Below are 19,914 nucleotides of genomic sequence, written 5' to 3'. Positions count from 1 at the left end.
ACCCGCTTGAAGACTAACTCAGATTTCTCCCCCTTTGTCATCGAATGACCAAAAGGATCAAATCTGAGGACTAACGCCCCTGGAGAATATCAAGTTGATGGAGGAGCGCCAGCATTGTCGGGGTTGGTTGTCGTAGTAGGGCCTGCCGCAGTATCATCCAAGTCTTCATTTTCATCAGTGGCGCGCGATGAAGAATAGGAGCTGGCCTCCAAGGAAGGAACTTTGACCTTCTTGAATTTCTTCGGCGGAGGTGCAGACCAGTCAAATTCTTGCTTGAGACCCATGTTCTTCAGATCTTCGGCACTGTAGATATGAGATAGAACAGCCCAGGTACGGTTGAAGGTTTCATGGAGGTAGTATTGGTTTTTCTTCACTGCATTGTGGGTTGAGGTCATGTTGTGAAGAATTGAACCAAACTGATGCTTGACCCATTTATGATTGCGATCAACTTTCTGATGAAGACTGAGGGGTAACTCACGATCAGTCATCACCCTGGGTGCTGTGGCTTGAGGAATTTGCTTGGCAGAGATGTTGGCGGCAGAATCATGTGTGGCAGAGTCATCATTGGTGGAGTAAGATGTAGCCTTGCGAAATTGACCATCCAATGGACGAATGCCTTCATCTATCACAGCAGTTGCCTTGCCTTTGTCATCAGCTGAGGAAAATGTCCGTTTGAGGACTTCAATTGGAGGCAAGAAACTGCCATGGTTCAGAGTATCAGCCTTGTAGTTGAGTGAAGACCTTGCCCTGATGAATTTCATAATCCACGGTGCATAAGGCTTCAGCTCAAATGGTGACATAGCAACCTCATGAAGAAATCATGGAAGTTGACGGGAACGCCATGAATGATGTTGAAAATCATATTCTTCATGATGCCAATGACTTCTTCATCATTTGAGTCGTGGCCTTTGATAGGACTCATTGTCTTCGTCAGAATGCGATAGACAGTCCGTGGCACATACAGTAATTCCTTGATGAGGAATTTGGTTCGTGGGGCCTGCCCTGGCTTCAAAGGCTTCATCAGCACTTGCATGTAATGATCTGTAAGCTCAGGTTCATTGTAGATGCAACGGGCATCATCAAGGGGAGGACTGAGTGGGAGGGCACGAAGCAATTCAGTTGCTGGTGCCTTATAGTGAGTATTTTCTGACATCCAGTCTAGCACCCAAGTGTTCACATCTTTAGAATTTCCTATGATGTGCAGCATTGCAAAGAATTAAAGAATGAGTTCTTCATTCCAATCACAGATGTCAGTGCAGAAATTCAGCAATCCAGCATCGTGAAGAACACTAAGGACTGGCTTGAAGCACGGCAGAGATTCCATGTCCACGTGAGGAATGTGTGCATGATCAAAGACTTTGTCTTTGTCGAAAAGCACAGAGGAATAAAAGTTTGCTTGACTAGCAGTCCAGAAACACCTCTTCCTTATGCGAGCAAAATCATAGGGATTATAGTCAGTGAAGAACACATGCTCGTTGAAGAAATCAGCAGCCTTGAACTTTTGCTTCTTTGAGAACGGATCCTTTGGCTTGGGCACAGGAGTGTCAGTGAGTTGCATCACAACCTCAGGAATCACAATCTCCGGTTCTTCAGGCTGAGGAATTTCTGGTTCCTCTTCAGTGGCAGTCTGCATGTTCAAGGTATCAGCAGCAGCAGTTTCTTCAGCACTAGTGGCTGGAATTTCTTCATGCACAGACGAGGTGGGATGAGTTTCTTCAGAGCCCATTTGAACAGTTGGTGCAGGGGACTGAGGTACTTGCTGTAGTGGAGTGAAGTGTGGAGAATTGGGATGCTGACTTTCCCAAAAGTCATCATTCATCACAGGCGTGGTGCATCCAATTTCCACGTCTTCATCTTCAATTTCTTCAACGCCAGCCTCTTTAGCTGTGAACTAAGGCATGGGCGAGGAAGCAACAGGTGTTGAAGGGATTGAATCCACTTCAATTTCTTCATCAATCTGCTCTGACGAAGCAGCAGAATGATTTTTTTCATCAGATCCGCTAGGGATCACATATTCTTCACCATAAGGAACAAGCTCCTTTGATGGCATGGTGGAAATCGGAACAGCATCAATTGGATTCTCAAGTGAGCTGGTCATAGTCTTCATTTTCTTCAGAGCTGAAGAATCTGAAGCAGATGATGCTTTCCTTTTTTTCACTGCAGCTTTCTCTGCAGCCTTGGTCTTCCTCACATCTGATGCAAATGGAAGGGTAGGAGTTGGGGTAGGCGCAGGAGGAGCTGAGGAATCTGTTGGTATTTCCTCAGGCGCAACTGATGTAGTTGGCCTGACCTCTACATTTTCTTCAGGTGCACCACTAGTGGATTCCCTGGCAGTTTCTTCAGCGGCTGGAATGGAGTCATCAGCCCTGGAACTAGCATTTCCTTCAGCAGGCTGAAAATCATCAGTGGTGCTGGCATGTTCTTCAGTTTGTTGAACAGAGGCTTCAGTTTGAGGATTTTCTTGTTGCGATGGGGCTGCAACGTTGGTCAACTTCTCAGTCAGTTTAACGAACCTGACTTTGGCTCCTTGCCAATCAGCATAATAAGAATTGAAATTATCGCTGAGGGTTTTGATTTCAGACTGGATCTTGAGGAGTTCATCAGGTGTCATTTTGACAACGTTGTTCTTCAGGAACTTTTCTTTCCTGAACTGAGACTTCTTGATCTGCCTGGCCCCATTTCTCTTCATTGATGAAATGGGTCAGCACGTGACTATGACCAGGAGTCAGATGAAAATCAGGCATAGGAGTGTTTGGGTCCTTGTGCCAAAGATCAATGTAGTCGAGGATCACCTTTGGATCCAAAAGCAGTGGCACATTTGTGCCTTTGGCTCTAGCGGCCCTTTCTTGCCCGTCTCTGATGATTTCTGCAAGTTCATCATCATTAGCTTCATCGTCAGATGGCACATGGAAGGCAACTTGCTTCTTCTTCGGACTCAGTCAAGGACTCGTCCAGCAGTGGCCTTTGTCTTCAGCAGAGTGGGGCCTGATGAAGAATTTGGTGCAGCTGAGGAACTTGCTGAGACACCAGAGGCAATAGAGATGCCTGCAGTCCTTTGGCATGTGGCCAGGTGTACAGGTGTTGAGGACTTTGACGGAGCAACTGAGGACTTTGGAGGAGCAGGAGCAACATGAGGAATTGGCCGTGAGGGCTTTGAAGAAATTGGCCGTGAGGGCTTTGAAGATTCTGGCCGTGAGGGCATTGCTGAGGAACTTGGCCGTGAGGGCACAGTTGATGAAGCACTTGGCTTGTGAGCAGGCTTCTTTGCCACTGATTTTCTTGGCTTGTCAGAGGCCTTTGTGGCAGCAGCAGCATCAGAGTCTTCATTAAATTTCCTCATTGCTTCTTTGGCTCGTCTAGCCAACTTGGCTTGGCGCTTGGCCCATTCTTCAGGAAAATCCTCACCATGCTTGAGGCTGGTGGGATCAGCTTCTTGACCAGGTGGCAATGGAGCTCTTGGGCATGGAGGATTTAGAGCAAATTTCTTCATATACTTTGGAGTTGCATATCTGTACTCCCTCCATTCTCTTGCCCATCTCCTTTCAATCCTCTGTATGCGCACCTTGCGCTGATTTTTGTTCTCTTTGCCGAACTTGGCCTCATCAGGTGTGCAATAGTCCTTGTAAATGTCATCAGGGATCTCAAAAGCAGTCATGACCTCAGGCTTCTTTCCTCCTTTCTGTGGTTTCTTACCTTCTGCCATATTCTTCAGATGAGGAATTTGAACAATCGAATTCTCTGAAGAAGTATGCAACTTTTCTTCAAGGAACGCTGCAAATGAGTTAAGTTGATGAGAACCTAGTGATTCAGCAGTGGACATGAGTACCTGTGAACAGAGTATAGTTGCGAGGAATTTGAAGAGGTCATATGCGTTCTCAGAAGGTTTTCAAAATGAACAAGTTTGAGGAATTTGACCAGATGAGTCTTGAAGAATTTCACTAAGCGTACTTTGTCTTAGGTTCCGGAGTTGTATAGATCGATGATCCACACAATTGAGGAATCTTGAAGAAAATGATGCTTAGGGAAACAAATCAAGAACAGATGACTTGTGAGGTGTTTTGTGTGTGAGGATTTGAAGAATAAAACACCTTTGAACATTTTGTAGTGAAAATTTGAATCAAAGAGGGCAGTAAAAGTAACTTTTAATTACCTTGGTTGAAGAACACGACGAACTGAGAAGAGTAGATTTGAAGCTCGTCAATTCAGATCTTCCACGCCCTAACTTGGCGGAGGAAGACAGCTACGGCGGCGGCAGAGCGAAGATTTCCGCGGTCGGCGCGAGTACGACGGCGACGAGGTCGAGGCAGTGAAGCTCTTCCTCACCGGTGACGATGGAGTAGCGGCGGTGCTAGGGTTTGAGAAGCTCGAGCGAGAGAGAGAGCGGTCGAGCGGAGTAAAGGAAGTGAGGAAGGGTGAGGGGGTATTTATAGTCACAGTGAAAAAACTGTTCGCCCGAAGATTTAGGACGAACGTGCTCCTGGCCCTTCTCATTTGCTTGACATGTGTCACCCACGTACTGAATAGTGGAGATCGTGTTAGATCGTGGGTGAATAGATAAGTCTATCATGGGAAACGGGACGGTTTGAGCGGTAAAACCGTAAATTTGGATAAGATTAGTTTTAAAGTTCCGTTTGCAATTTCTTCAGCTGACAGGACACAGTGAAGATTTTGAACGAGTTTCAAATAGAACGCACATGAAGAATTTGTGAATAGATTGGGTTGAGTATAGCATAGAGGGGGGAGGGTCCAATCACATTCACTTAGCAGAAAAATGTAACTTGAAGAAATAGCCATAAGTGAATGCTGTAGAGGACATAAACCTATATATATATATATATATATATATATATATATATATATATATATATACATATATATATATAGCCAATGAAGAAAGACGATGGAAACAGTGAAGATTTTGCAAAGTTGAAGAATTTGAAAAACTGAAGAATTTCAAAAACGAGGAAAAACTCAAATTGAAGATTTTCAACTTTGGTGGTGGCGTGACCCACCGTATAAGAATGATGATTTCAGACACCGCGTACAATTGTCGTAGGGTTCTGAGAATCAAATTCTTCATTAATTTCTTCACACTTAGAGTGTTATTCTTCATTGATTGAAGAAAAACGTTTCTTCATGTGTTACACATCTAAGACATCAGTTTTGCATAAGTGTTAGGATATGTGTCCTTTTCAAAGAACATTCGAAGACTCTAAGATATTTAGCTCACACCGCAACTTGCTAAATGTCTTCTCATCCAATGGCTTTGTGAAGATATCGGCTAGCTATTCTTCAGTCTTCACATGTTCAATAGCAATGTCGCCCTTCAACACATGATCATGAAGAAAATGATGACGAATCTGAATGTGCTTTGTCTTCGAGTGCTGAACTGGGTTATGAGCAATATTGATGGCACTCTCATTGTCACAGTAGAGAGGCACATTCTTCATGTTGATGCCGTAATCCTTGAGAGTTTGCTTCATCCACAGCAATTGAGCACAGCAAGAACCAACAGCAATATACTCAGCTTCAGTAGTAGACAGTGATACGCAGTTCTGTTTCTTCGAGGACCAACAGACCAAAGATCGTCCGAGGAAATGACTAGTACCAGATGTTGACTTGTGGTCCACACGATCACCAGCATAGTCAGAGTCTGAATATCCAATGAGATCAAAGGTAGAGCCATTGGGGTACCATAATCCTAGTGTTGGTGTGTGAGCTAGATATCGAAGAATATGCTTCACAGCCTTATGGTGTGATTCCTTCGGTGAAGCTTGAAATCGGGCACACATGCAAACACTAAGCATTATATCTGGCCTAGATGTACATAAGTACAATAAAGAACCAATCATGGAGCGGTATACCTTGTGATCGAAGTCAATACCATTTTCATCAGTGCATAGATGGCCATTTGTGGGCATAGGAATTTTTACTCCTTTGCAATCTTGCATGCCGAATTTCCTCAGAACATCCTTGAGGTATTTCTCCTGAGATATGAATATGCCATTATGCTGTTGACGAATTTCAAGACCTAAGAAGAATTTCAACTCTCCCATCATAGACATTTGATATTCTTCACTCGTCAAATAGGCAAATTCATCACTATAACGTTGGTCAGTACAGCCAAAGATAATATCATCAACATATATTTGGCACACAAACAGTTCACCATCATAAGATTTAGTAAAGAGAGTAGGGTCGAGTGAACCGGGTGTGAAACCATTTTTCACGAAGACTTCCTTCAAAGTATCATACCACGCCCAAGGGGCCTGCTTGAGGCCATAGAGGGCCTTGTTGAGTCTGAAGACTTTGTCAGGATTCTTTGGATCTTCAAAACCTGGGGGTTGAGCAACATATACTTCTTCCTCAAGCTTACCATTGAGGAATGCACTTTTCACATCCATTTGATATAAAGTGATATTATGATGGTTAGCATAAGCAAGTAATATGCGAATAGCCTCAAGTCTAGCAAGAGGTGCAAAAGTTTCATCGAAATCAATTCCTTCAACCTGTGTGTAGCCTTGAGCTACAAGTCGTGCCTTATTCCTCACCACAAGGCCATTTTCATCTTGCTTGTTGCGGTAGATCCACTTTGTGCCAATGATATTATGCTTGCGAGGATCTGGACGTTTGACCAGTTCCCAGACATTGTTGAGCTCGAACTGATGTAATTCTTCTTGCATGGCCTGAATCCACTCAGGCTCCAGAAATGCTTCATCTACCTTAGTGGGCTCTGTGATGAGACAAAAGCATAGTGCCCACAAAAGTTAGATAAATGTGAAGCTTTTGAGCGTGTGAGAGGACCTGGTGCTTCAATGTCATCGATGATCTTTTCAACTTGCACTTCTTTTGCAACGCGAGGATGAGCTGGTTGTCATCAAGGAATTTGATCAGCATTTTCTTCAGCATCGTTTTCTTCAGCATTTTCCTCAGGTACATCAGCTCGACGATCTTCGCGTTCTGGAATGAATTCTTCAGTAGATTCTTCAGTAGGAATGACATCCTCAGTAGCCTTGAACTTGATAGAATCTTCAGGTGTTGGTTCATCTATCACAGAAGGTAGGTGCTCTCTTTGCGAGCCATTAGTTTCATCGAACCGCACATCTATAGTTTCAACAATCTTGTGAAGAGCGATGTTGAAAACTCTGTAGGTGTGCGAGTCCTTTCCATAACCAAGAATAAAACCTTCATGTGCTTTCGGTGCAAATTTAGCATTGTGATGAGGATCTCTAATCCAACATTTAGCACTGAAGACTTTGAAATAACTCACATTGGGTTTCTTGTCAGTGAGGAATTCATAGGGAGTCTTCTTGAAGAATTTGTGGAGGTATACTCTGTTGATGATGTGGCACGTGGTATCAATTGCATCAATCCAAAAACGATGAGGATTTTGTATTCATCAAGCACAGTGCACGCCATCTCAACAAGAGTTTTGTTCTTGCGCTCCACGACGCCATTTTGCTGAGGAGTATAAGGAGCAGATAACTCATGAGTAATACCAAGTTCATCAAGATAGTCATTAAGACCGGAATTCTTGAACTCAGTTCCATTGTCACTCCTGATGTGCTTGATCTTCACACCAAAGTTGGTTGAAGCCCTCGAGGAAAATCGTTTGAAGACTTCCTGCACTTCATGTTTGTAGGTAACAATGTGTAGCCATGTGTACCTAGAGTAATCATCAACAATAACAAAGCCATATAGAGATGCATCATTAGTCACAGCAGAATAATGATTAGGACCGAAGAGATCCATGTGAAGCAATTCAAATGGTCGAGTGGTGGTCATGATAGTCTTCGCTAGATGCTTGGCCTTAGTCATCTTCCCAGCTTCACAGGCACCACACAAGTGATCCTTGAGGAATTTGACATTCTCAATCCCAATGACATGCTTCTTCTTCGTGAGTGTGTGTAGATTCCTCATGCCAGCATGACCAAGTCATCGATGCCATAGCCAGCCTTCTGAAGCTTTTGCAAGTAAGCACACGGCAGGTTGTGGTCCTGTAGAGAAGTCAACAATGTACAAGTCTCCTCTCCTAAAGCCTTCGAAGACTTTGGAATTGTCAGCTTCCATGATCACAACACAACGATACTTGCCAAAGACAACAACCATATCAAGATCACAAAGCATTGAGACAGACATGAGGTTGTATCCTAAGGACTCGACAAGCATGACTTTGTCCATGTGTCGATCCTTAGAGATCGCAACCTTACCTAGGCCCAATACCTGACTTTTGCCTTTGTCAGCGAAGATGATATGCTTCAGATGTGATGGTGTTAAGGGAGCATCCATTAATAGATTCTTGTCACCAGTCATGTGATTTGTACATCCGCTATCACGGACCCACTCATTTGCTTTGGGTTGATCATCCTGCAGATGAATTAGTGCAGCTTAGAAACTCATATACTTCATCAGTGAAGAATATGACATCAGTATCATCAGGTCAATTTCATCAAGTAATTTGATCAGATAATCAGTATGAGGACGTGTGAAATGAAAGTTCATTTCATCATGATTTGCCTGCGTCCTTTCAGGCATTTTGTCAGGCCCCGGCAAATTCTTCAGACGTTAAATCACGTCTAGAGACCTGACCCTGCATAAGAGATTAGTTCTTTTTCTTCACCACCCACATCTGCAGGGGTGGCAAAGAATTCATCACTCTGCGAGCACCATATGAGAAAGGTGGCATGGACGCCAGTCCACTTCGTTTCACATAAGAGGGGTTAGAGTAAGCATATGAATAAGCAGAGAAATTCTTCGAGGACTTATGAACATAATGATTTGAAGAATAATGCACATATTCATAGCCCTTAGCTCTACCCTGCGAAACAGAGTTGTTAGCATGATGATGTTCATATGAGGATTTTGATCCTTTTGAGGAATTTGATCCATGTGAGGAATTTGGTCCGTATGAGGACTTGGATCCATATGGAGAATTTGGTCCATATGAAGAGTTTGATTTGGGGTTCCTATTCTTCACTGGTGGTGTCACGAGGACATTCACCTGAAGACTTTCAACATAACTTTTGGGAACCCATATTTTCTTCATAGGGGAACTGTTCCTGCAGTTAGTGCCAACATATCTAGCAAATACTTCATCATTCTAATTTTTGAACAGTTTATAGTTGGAGTCAAATGACTCATCATAAGAATGAGGAGATTCACATGTAAAGCCAGATAAGTTAGATGGATCAACTGGAGGTCCCTTTGCAGCAACCCATGAGGTTTTGGGGTACTGCTCAGGCTTCCAATATGTTCCATCAGCATTGAGTTTCCTCTCAAAGGCAATACCCTCTTTCCTAGGGTTTCTGTTGAGGATCTGCTTTTTAAGCACATCACAGAGAGTCTGATGCCCTTTGAGGCTTTTGTACATGCCTGTCATATACAATTCCTTCAGCCCTGCATTGTCAGTGATACTAGCAATGTCCTCAGATGAGGAATTAGTGATAGCAGAGGCAGGTGAAGAATTTGTAACATTTGAAGCATTTGAACATTCAGGTGAAGAATTAGCAGATTCACGTTCAATGCACTTTAAGCATGGAGGATCAAATTCTTCCTGAGTAGCGCTGATTTGTTGAGCAAGTAATGAATCGCGCTCCTTCTGAAGATCTTCATATCTCTCTCTTAGCTTCTCAAGATCTTGCTTTCTTTGAAGAATTTCAAGAGAAAGCTTCTCGTGATCAGATAAGAGAGCGTTATGATGACTTTGAAGGTTGTCAAACTTGGAATGGAGTCCCTCAAGACTTTCAGCCATGGCTTTTGGCTGATCCATTTCTTCACCCAACATATCATCGCTCTTATTTAGCATGTAGTGAACTTTTTCCAAGGCTCTTTGTTGTTTATGGGCAAGGGAAGCGAGTTTGACATAGCTAGGTCCAAATTCATCGTCAGATTCATCATCACTAGATTCGGATAGGTAGGATTCGGTTACCTCAGCACCGTTTGCCATAAGGCAGGGGGTAGACGATGATGATTCTGGTTCGAATGTCATCGCATTGAGAGATTCCTTGTAATCCTCAAACCAAGGATCATGACGAGTCCGATGACCTTCATAGACCTTAGAGAGACGGTCCCAGATTAGCTTCGCGTGATTGAGATGCATGACGTTCCTGAACTGATTTCAGGACAGACTAGAGTAGATGACATCCTTTGCTGTGAGGTTAAGCAGTGTGTACTTGCGAATGTCATCAGCCTCAGCCATCTTGCATAGATCGGTGAGACCGATCTCGGTGACGGTCCACAGTTCGCTGTCCATAGCCATGAGTCGCTTCTTTATCATGGCCTTCCACCGAGGATACTCATGACCGTCAAAGATGGGGCAGGAAACGTTCCTCAATCCCGCAGTCGACATAACTAGAACTCCAGGTGGTTAAACCAAAATCACACAGAACAAGGGAGTACCTGGCTCTGATACCAATTGAAAGTGCATTATATCGACTAGAGGAGGGGTGAATAGGCGATTTTTATGAATTCTTCACTGAGGAATTTGCCAGTGAGGAAATTCCTTAGCGAAGAACTACTTGCAGCGGAATAAGTACTCAGAAGTAAGCATAACAGAATACGCACATAGTCATCATGATTAAATGAAGACAAACACAGAGTACAGAAAGCGTAATTACAGGATAACACAAGATGAAGACAAACAGAATGAAGAAATTGAACTGAGGAAATTGAGAAAGTGTTCAGTCAAACTTCAAACACAGATATGAACAATCACTCAACACATTAATGAGGAAATGAAAGAGTTGAGGAAATAGAACCAGTAAGGTTGGTGAAGACAATGATTTGGTAGACCAGTTCCAACTGCTGTCTCAGTTGTACATCTGGTTGGAGCGGCTGAGTATTTAAACTCGAGGACACACAGTCCTGGACACCCAGTCACTGAGCACGCAGCTTAGGACACCAAGTCCTCACCGTATTCTCCTTGAACTAAGGTCACACAGACCTCATCCAATCACTCGTGGTAAGTCTTCAGGCGACTTCCAAACCTTCACAGACTTCGGTCACTCGGCAATCCACAATTTCTCTTGGATGCTCTAGACCATGACGCCTAACCGTCTGGAAGAAGCACAGTCTTCAAAGGTAACAAGCATCGGATCCATGCAGGATCAATCTCTTTAGTGATGCTCAATCACTTTTGGGTTTGTGGGTGTTTGGGTTTGGATTTTGCTCACTCGATGATTTTCGCTCAAAGTCCTCGGAGGATGGGTTGCTCTCAAATGACAAGTGTCAGTTTCTCTCGGAGCAGCCAACCAGCTAGTGGTTGTAGGGGGCGGTATTTATAGCCTAGGGAGCAGCCCGACATGATAAGACATAAATGCCCTTCAATGATATGACCGTTAGGTGGATAAGATATTTGGGACAGCTGGCGTGCAGCACAGCAACGGTCAGAAATTTGACTCTCAAATTCCTCAGGGCTATCTTGTTCCTCACTATGTAGGCAATCCGCACTGGCGAATTCCTAACTCCTCAGTCAGAACAAATTCCTCAGCGACCAGAAGAACTTCGTCTCTGTCACTAAAGAAATTGACTGAACTGTATGAGATTTCCAATGGCTTCACTCGAAGGGATTGGTAGGTGTAGGATTTTGAGTTGAGCATCACATGGAAATTTTTCCTTAGTATTGCCTCGACCCCCTATAACAGTACGGTGTTTCCTATGACTCAAGAAAGAGAAAAACAAAACTATAAAAACAAAAGTCTTCAAGCTTCATATTCCTCGCATGAATATCAAGTCTTCACGGACACACCAATTTCTTCACTTTCAAAGTCTTTATAAAAGTCTTCAGGAATACCAAAATCTTCAGTCGAAGATATTCATTTTTAGGGGTCGACTTTCTCTATAAATATCAAAATCCTCATAGACTTATAGACCTGTGTACACTCATAAACACATTAGTCCCTTAATCTATAAGTCTTCAATACACCAAAATCACTAAGGGGCACTAGATGCACTTACACTCCTTTATATACGGGGGCAAGGGGGCACCTCTAGACACAACAATTGATCCCTTGGATATCTTAGCCGTGTGCGGTGCCCCCTCCATGATAATCCACCTCGATAATATCATAGCGGTGCTTAGGCGAAGCCCTGCATCGGTAGAACATCATCATCGTCACCACGGCGTCGTGCTGATGGAACTCTCCCTCAAAGCTCGGCTGGATCGGAGTTCGAGGGACGTCATCGATTTGAACGTGTGCAGAACTCGGAGGTGCCATGCGTTCGGTACTTGATCGGTTGGATCGTGAAGACATATGACTACATCAACCGCGTTGTGCTAACGCTTCCACTTTCGGTCTACGAGGGTACGTGGACATACTCTCCCCTCTCGTTGCTATGCATCACCATGATCTTGCGTGTGTGTAGGAATTGTTTTGAAAATTACTATGTTCCCCAACACTATCAAGATTGCTCACAACCTAGTTCAGCACTCAAAGACAAAGCACATCCAGATTCGTCATCATTTTCTTCGCGACCATGTTTTGAAGGGCAACATCTCCATCGACCATGCAAATACTGAAGATCAGCTGACCGATATCTTCACAAAGCCCTTGGATGAGAAGAGATTTAGCAAGTTGCGGTGTGAGCTAAATATCTTAGAATCTTCAAATGTTCTTTGAAAAGGACAAACATCCTAACACTTATGCAAATTTGATGACTTAGATGTGCAACACACAAAGTAACATTTTTCTTCAATCAATGAAGATTAGCCCTCCAAGTGTGAAGAAATTAATGAAGAATTTGATTCTCCGAACCCTACGACAATTGTACGTGGTGTCTGAAATCATCATTCTTATATGGTGGGTTATGCCACCAACCAAAGCTGAAAAATCTTCAATTTGAGTTTTCTTCATTTTTGAAATTCCCCAGTTGTCCAATTTCTTCAACTTTGCATTGTCTTCACTCTTTCCGTTGTTGTTCTTCATTGACTATATATATACTTGAGTTTTATGTCCTCAACAGCATTCACTTATTGCTAATTCTTCAAGTTGCCTTTTTTGCTAAGTGAATGTGATCGGACCCATTCCCCCTCTATGCTAAACTCAACCCAGTCTGTTCACAAATTCTTCATGTGCGTTCTATTTGAAACCCGTTCAAAATCTTCACTATGTCCTTGTCAGCTAAAGAATTTGCGAACGAAACATTAAAATTTTCCTATCTGAATTTTCGGCTTTTGCCGCTCAAATCGTTCGACATCCCATGATAGGATTTATTTATTCACCCACGATCTCACACGATCTCCACCACTCTGTACGTGGGTGCCACATGTCGCTAGGATGATAAGGGTCAGGGGCACATTCGTCCATTTTCCTCGGGTGAGCGGTTTTTTCACCTCGGCTATAAATACCCCTCACCCTCCTCAGACTGCATTTACCCCGCTCGAACTCACTCCCCTCGCTCGAGCTCTCAAGCCCTAGCGCCGCCGCTAATTTAATCGTCACAAGGTGAGGAAGAGCTGCACTGCCTCGACCTTGTTGCCGTCGTACTTGCGCCGGCTGCGAATATCTTCACTCCGCCGCCGTCGTAGCTGTCTTCCTCTGCCAAGTTAGGGCCTAGAAGATCTGGATTAACAAACTTCCAATCTAACACTCCCAGTTTCTCGTGTTGTTCGTCAAGGGTAATTAAAAGTTACTTTTACTGCCCTTAATGATTCTGATGATTTCAATAAAATCTTCAAAAGGTGTTTATTCTTCAACTTCTCCACTTTAAACACCTCACACAATCATATGTTCTTGATCTGTTTCTCTAAGCGACATTTTTCTTCAAGATTCCTCAATTGTGTGAATTTATCAAATCCATACAACTCTAGAACCTAAGTCAAAGAACGCTTAGTGAAATTCCTCAAGACATATCTGGTCAAATTCCTCAAACTTGTTCCTTTTTGCAAAAACTTCTGAGAACACATATGACCTCTCCAAATTATTCGCACCTATACTCTGTTCACAGGTACACATGTCCACTGCTTAATCACTAGGTTCTCATCAACTTAACTCATTTGCAGCGTTCCTCGAAGAAAAACTGCATACCACTTCAGAGAACTCAATTGTTCAAAATCCTCAGCTGAAGAAAATGGCAGATGGCAAGAAACCTCAGAAGGGAGGGAAGAAACCGAAAGTGAACACTGCCTTTGAAATCCCTGATGACATCTATGAAGGGTATTGCACTCTTGACGAGGCAAGTCGCGGAAAAGAAACGAAGAATGTGCGCTAGGTGCGAATTCAGAGGATTGAACGAAGATGGGCACGGGAATGGAGGGAATATAGATACATTACTCCAAAGTACATGAAGATATTCGCTCTTCACCCTCCTTGCCCAAGACCTCCATTGGCACCTGGCCAAATTGCTGATCCCACCAGCCTCAAGCGCGGTGAGGAATATCCTGATGAATGGGCCAAGCGGCAAGCGAAATTGACCAAACAGGCCAAGGAAGTAGTGAGGAAATTCAACGAAGACTCAGCTACTGCCGCTGCTAAGGCCTCTACTAGCAAGAAGGCTATGCCTAAGAAGCCTGCTCACAAACCACCTTCCTCAGCAATGCCCTCATGACCAAGCTCATCTATGCCCTCAGGACATATTTGTCAAGCTGCTCCAGTTCCTCAAATTGAAAACCCTCAGCTCCTCCAGCAAAGTCCTCGACACCTATGCATCTCACATCTTGCCAAAGGACCACAAGCATCTCAATTGCTTCAGGAGCATCTGCAAGTTCTTCAGCTCCTCCTCAGTCCTCAACAGGCCCCACTTTGCTAAAGACCAAGGCTACTGCTGGACGAGGCACAAGACCAAGTCCTCATAAGAAGCAAGTTACCTTCCAAGTACCGTCAGATGAAGACGAAGCTGATGATGAGGAATTAACAGAAATCATCAGAGACAGACAACAAAGGGCCGCTAGAGCCAAGGGCAGTGCTGTGCCACTCTTGCTTGATCCAAAGAAGATCCTGGACTTCGTTGATCTCTGGCACAAGGACCCAAATAGTCCCTTGCCAGAACTAAATCTCTCACCTGGCCAAAGTCATATGTTGACGGCTTCCATTTCTGAAGAAAAATGGAAATTTGAGAAAGCCAGGTCCGTGAAGAAAGCTCAGTACAAGAAGGAGCACTATTTGAAGAAAAATGTGCTGAAAATGACAACTGAACAACTTGTGACTTTATAGTCTGAAATCAAGGCGCTCAGTGATGAATTTGACACCTACAAGGCTGAATGGCTTGGAGCCAAAGTCAGATTCATCAAACTGGCTAAAGGCCTCACATCCAATGTTGCTACTCAAATGCACATTGAAATTCCTCAGGCTGAAGCATCTGCACAGCCTATTGAAGAACATGCCAGTACTACTGATGAAAATCAGGTTGCTGATGAAACTGAAAGTACTAGGGCTGATGAAGCTATTCCAGCCGCTGTTGAAATCGCCAGGGCAACCACTAGTGTTGCACCTGAAAAACAAGACAGTCCAGCTGAAATATCTGATGCTGCGCCTGAAGAATCTGAACAAGTTAGGACAACTGCATCAGTTGTGCCTGTAGAAACTGCACCAATTTCCTCTGCTCCTCCTGCACCAACGCTAAGTCCCATCCTTCCTTGTGCATTAGAAGCGAAGAAAACCAAGGCTGCAGAGCGAGCAACAGTGAAGAAAAGGAAAGCATCTGCTTCCTCAGAGTCTTCTGCACAAAAGAAGGCGAAGACTTTGACAAGCTCTTATGACAATCCAATTGATGTTGTTCCAGTTTCAAGCATGCCATCAAAGGAAATCGTTCCTTTTGGTGAAGATTATGTGATCCCAAGTGGATCAGATGAAGAAGTTCCTTCTGCTTCTTCTTCAGAGCAGTTGGACGAAGAAATTGAAGTGGATGAAATCCCTTCAACCCCTCTAGTATCATCGCCCATGCCTCAGTTTACAACTGGAGAGGCAGGCGGTGAGGAAATTGATGAAGAATAAGAAGATGTGGACATTGGGAGCACCACTCTAGTTCTGAATGATGACCATTGGGAGAGTCATCACCCCAACTCTCCAATGTTCACCCCACTGCAACAGATTCCTCAGTCCCCAATCCAGATTGAAGAAATTCATACGGGCTCTGATGAACCTCAAGCGTCTCTTCTTACCATCCCTGAAGAAATTCCAGCCACTAGTGCTAATGTTAACACTGCTGAAGAAAAGGAGACCCAGGCTGCTACTGAAGTGGAAACTGAAATTCCTCAGCCTGTGGCCCCTGAGACTGTGATTCAAGAGGTGATGAAGACATTGACTGATACACCTCAGCCCAAGCCGAAGAATCCCTTCTCAAAGAAGGAGAAGTTCAAGGCTGATGACTTATTTCATGAGCGTGTATTCTTCACTAACTATGTCTTCACCGCAAGCGTTTCTGGATAGCAAGTCAGATGAACTTCTACTCTTCATTGCTATTTGATAAAGACAAGATCTTTGACCATGAGCATATTCCTCATGTGGATATGGAATCGCTGCCTTGCTTCACCCCAGTCCTTAGTGTTCTTCATGACGCTGGGCTACTCAACTTCTGCACTGACATATGTGATTGGAATGAAGAGCTAATTCTTCAGTTCTATGCGACGCTGCACATCACCGGCAATGCTGAAGATGTAAATTCTTGGGTGTTGGACTGGATGACAGAGAACACACACTTCAAAGCACTGGCCTCTGAATTGCTTCATGCCCTGCCTGTCAGTCCTCCCCTTGAAGGTGCACGTCTCATCTATCATGAACCCGAGCTCTCTGATCACTTCATGCAAGTTTTGATGAAGCCGCTGAAGCCTGGCCAAGCCCCAAGAACCAAATTCCTCGTGAAGGAATTGCTTTATGTGCCTTGGACCATATACATAATTTTGACCAAGACCCTGAGTCCAATCAAAGGCCACGAATCTAATGAAGAAGAGGTCGTTGGCATCATGAAGAATCTGCTATTCAATATCATGCATGGTATTCCAATCAACTACCATGATTTCTTCATGAGGACTATGTCAAATGGTGCTCTTTCTCCGTTTGAATTGAAGCCTTATGCTCCCTGGATCATAAATTCATCAGATCAAGGTCTTCAATCAACTACAAGGCTGATACACTTAACCATGGCACCTACTTGCCCCCTATTGAAGTCCTCAAGCAGACTATTTCCTCAGCTGATGAGAAGGGCAAGGCCACTATTGTTGATGAAGGCATTCGTCCATTGGATGGACAGTTCTGCAAAGCTGCATCCTACTCCACCAATGATGACTCTGCCTCCAATGCTTCAAAGCAAAATCCTCAAGGCACAGCTCCAAGGGTGATGACTGATCGTGAGCTTCTCCCCAGTCTTCATCAGAAGGTCGATCGCAACCACAAAAATGGGTCAAGCGTCAGTTTGGTTTAATTATTAATAACATGACTTCTACACACAATTCAGTGAAGAAGAACCATTACTACCTCCATGAAGTATTTGATCCCCCTGGGTTGTTCTGTCTCATCTCTATGGTGAAGAAGATCTTAAGCAGATGGGCTTCAAGCAGGACTTTGACTGGTCTCAGCCTTCATCGAAGAAATTCAAGAAAGTCAAAGTTCCTTCTTTGGTGGCCAGCTCTTTTTTCTTTATCGCGCGAGACTGATGAAAATGAAGATTTGGACGACACTGCGGTAGGCCCTACTTCAACAACCGATCCCAACAACGCTGGCGCTCCTCCATCGACTTCGTGATGATATTCTTCAGGGGCGTTAGTCCTCATTTTTTGTCGCTTTTGGTCATTCGATGACAAAGGAGGAGAAAATTGAGTTAGTCTTCAAGCGGGTTTATTTATATGGGCGTTTTTGTGTTAAGTTGCAACTCTCGCTCTTCTGAAGTGTTTGTTGGATCGAGTTGTAAACTTAAGTCCGATGGTGACCTGATACCTTTGCTCTGTTTTTCTGCATGCTATTCCCTCATATATGTTGCACACATGTTGAATTACATCAGTCACCATATTTCATCATGCATTTCAAATTCTTCATTCGATATGTTAAATGCGTGTATGAATTACAAGATATAGGGGGAGATCTCCATGATATTACTCTACATGTGCATTGCTTTTTGAAAGAAAATTCCTCGCATATGCACATCCTCAGGGGGGAGTTCTTCTATATCTTGCAATCAAATTCCTCAATATTGAACATTTTCAATTAATATGTTTATCCCCGTTGAAAACTTAACCTATTTGTCATCAATTACCAAAAAGGGGGAGATTGTAAGTGCATCTAGTGCCCCTTAGTGATTTTGGTGTATTGAAGACTTATAGGTTAAGGGAGTAATATGTTTGTGAGTGTACACAGGCTCTATAAGTCAATGAGGAGTTTGATATTTACTGTGAAAGTCGACCCCTAAAAATGTATGTCTTCAGCTGAAGACTTTGGTTCTTCTGAAGATTTTGAAAGTGAAGAAATTGGTGTGACCTTGAAGACTTGGATATTCATGCGAGGATTATGAAGCATGAAGACTTTTGTTTTCATAGTTTCATTTTCTCTTTCCCAAGTCATAGGAAACACCGTATTGTTAAAGGGGGTCGAGGTAATACTAAGGAAACTGATTTCCAAGTGATGCTTATCTCAAAATCCTACACCTACCCAATCCTTTCGAGTGAAGCCATTGGAAATCTCATATCAGTTTAGTCAATTTCTTCAGTGACAGAGACGAAGATCTTCTGGTCTCAGAGGAATTTGTTTTGACTGAGGAGTTAGGAATTCACCAGTGCGGATTTCCTACACAGTGAGGAACATGATAGCCCTGAGGAATTTGATACCTCAAATCTGACCGTTGCTGTGCTACGCGCCAGCTGTCCAAAATATCCTACCACCTAACGGACATATCATTGAAGGGCATTTATTTCTTATCATGTCGGGCTGCTCCCTAGGCTATAAATAGCCGCCCCCTACAACCACTAGCTGGTTGGCTGCTACGAGAGAAACTGACACTTGTCATTGAGAGCATCCCATACTTTGAGGACTTTGAGCGAAAATCATCAAGTGAGGAAAACCCCAAACCCAAACCCAAACACCTACAAACCCAAAGTTATTGAGCATCATTGAAGAGATTGTTCCTGTGTGGAACCGGCACTTGTTACCTTTGAGGACTGTGTATCCTCCAGATGGTTAGGCGTCATGGTCTGAGCATCCAAGAGGAATTGTGGATCACCGAGTGACCAAGTCTGTGAAGGTTTGGAAGTCACCTTTGAAGACTTACCATGAGTGTTGGGCGAGGTCTGTGTGACTTTAGCTCAAGGAGAATACAACGAGGACTATGTGTCTAGGACTGTCTATCCTCGAGTTTAAATACTCGGCCACTCCAACCAGATGTACAACTGTCACAACAGTTGGAACTGGTCTACCAAATCATTGTCTTCACCAAGCCAACTGGTTCTATTTCCTCAACCCTTTCATTTCCTCATTCATGTGTTGATGAACCTGATCATTACTGTTTGAAGACTTTGACCGAAGACTTTCTCAATTTCCTCAATCCTATTTCTTTAGTCACATAGTCTTCAGCCTGCTTATCCTGTTATCACACTTTCTGTACTCTGTGTTTGTTTTCATTTCATCATGATGACTATGCTACTGCTCTATTATGCTTATGCCTGAGTACTTATTCCGCTGCTAGTGTGTCGTTACTTAAGAATTTCTTCACCTAGAAATTCCTCAATGACGAGTTTGTAAAAATCGCCTATTCACCCCCCTCTAGTCGATATAACGCACTTTCATAATATAATAGCATGGAACAATAAAACTTATAGATACATTGGAGATGTATCACTTATTCAGCGGGGGATACATTTCCGTCGACTACGAGATGCTTGTGTTGCCTTCGTCAATCTTAAGATGTTGTGTCGGTTCAGTATCTCAGAGGTGTTCATGGGGATATGGTGTGCGTGCACTCATAGGGATTAGTGCATGCGCGTGTATGTGAATG

The sequence above is a fragment of the Triticum dicoccoides genome, chromosome 6B (genome assembly GCF_002162155.2).
Source record: "Triticum dicoccoides isolate Atlit2015 ecotype Zavitan chromosome 6B, WEW_v2.0, whole genome shotgun sequence".
In the NCBI taxonomy this organism is placed as follows: Eukaryota; Viridiplantae; Streptophyta; class Magnoliopsida; order Poales; family Poaceae; genus Triticum; species Triticum dicoccoides.
This window is presented reverse-complemented; position numbering follows the sequence as displayed.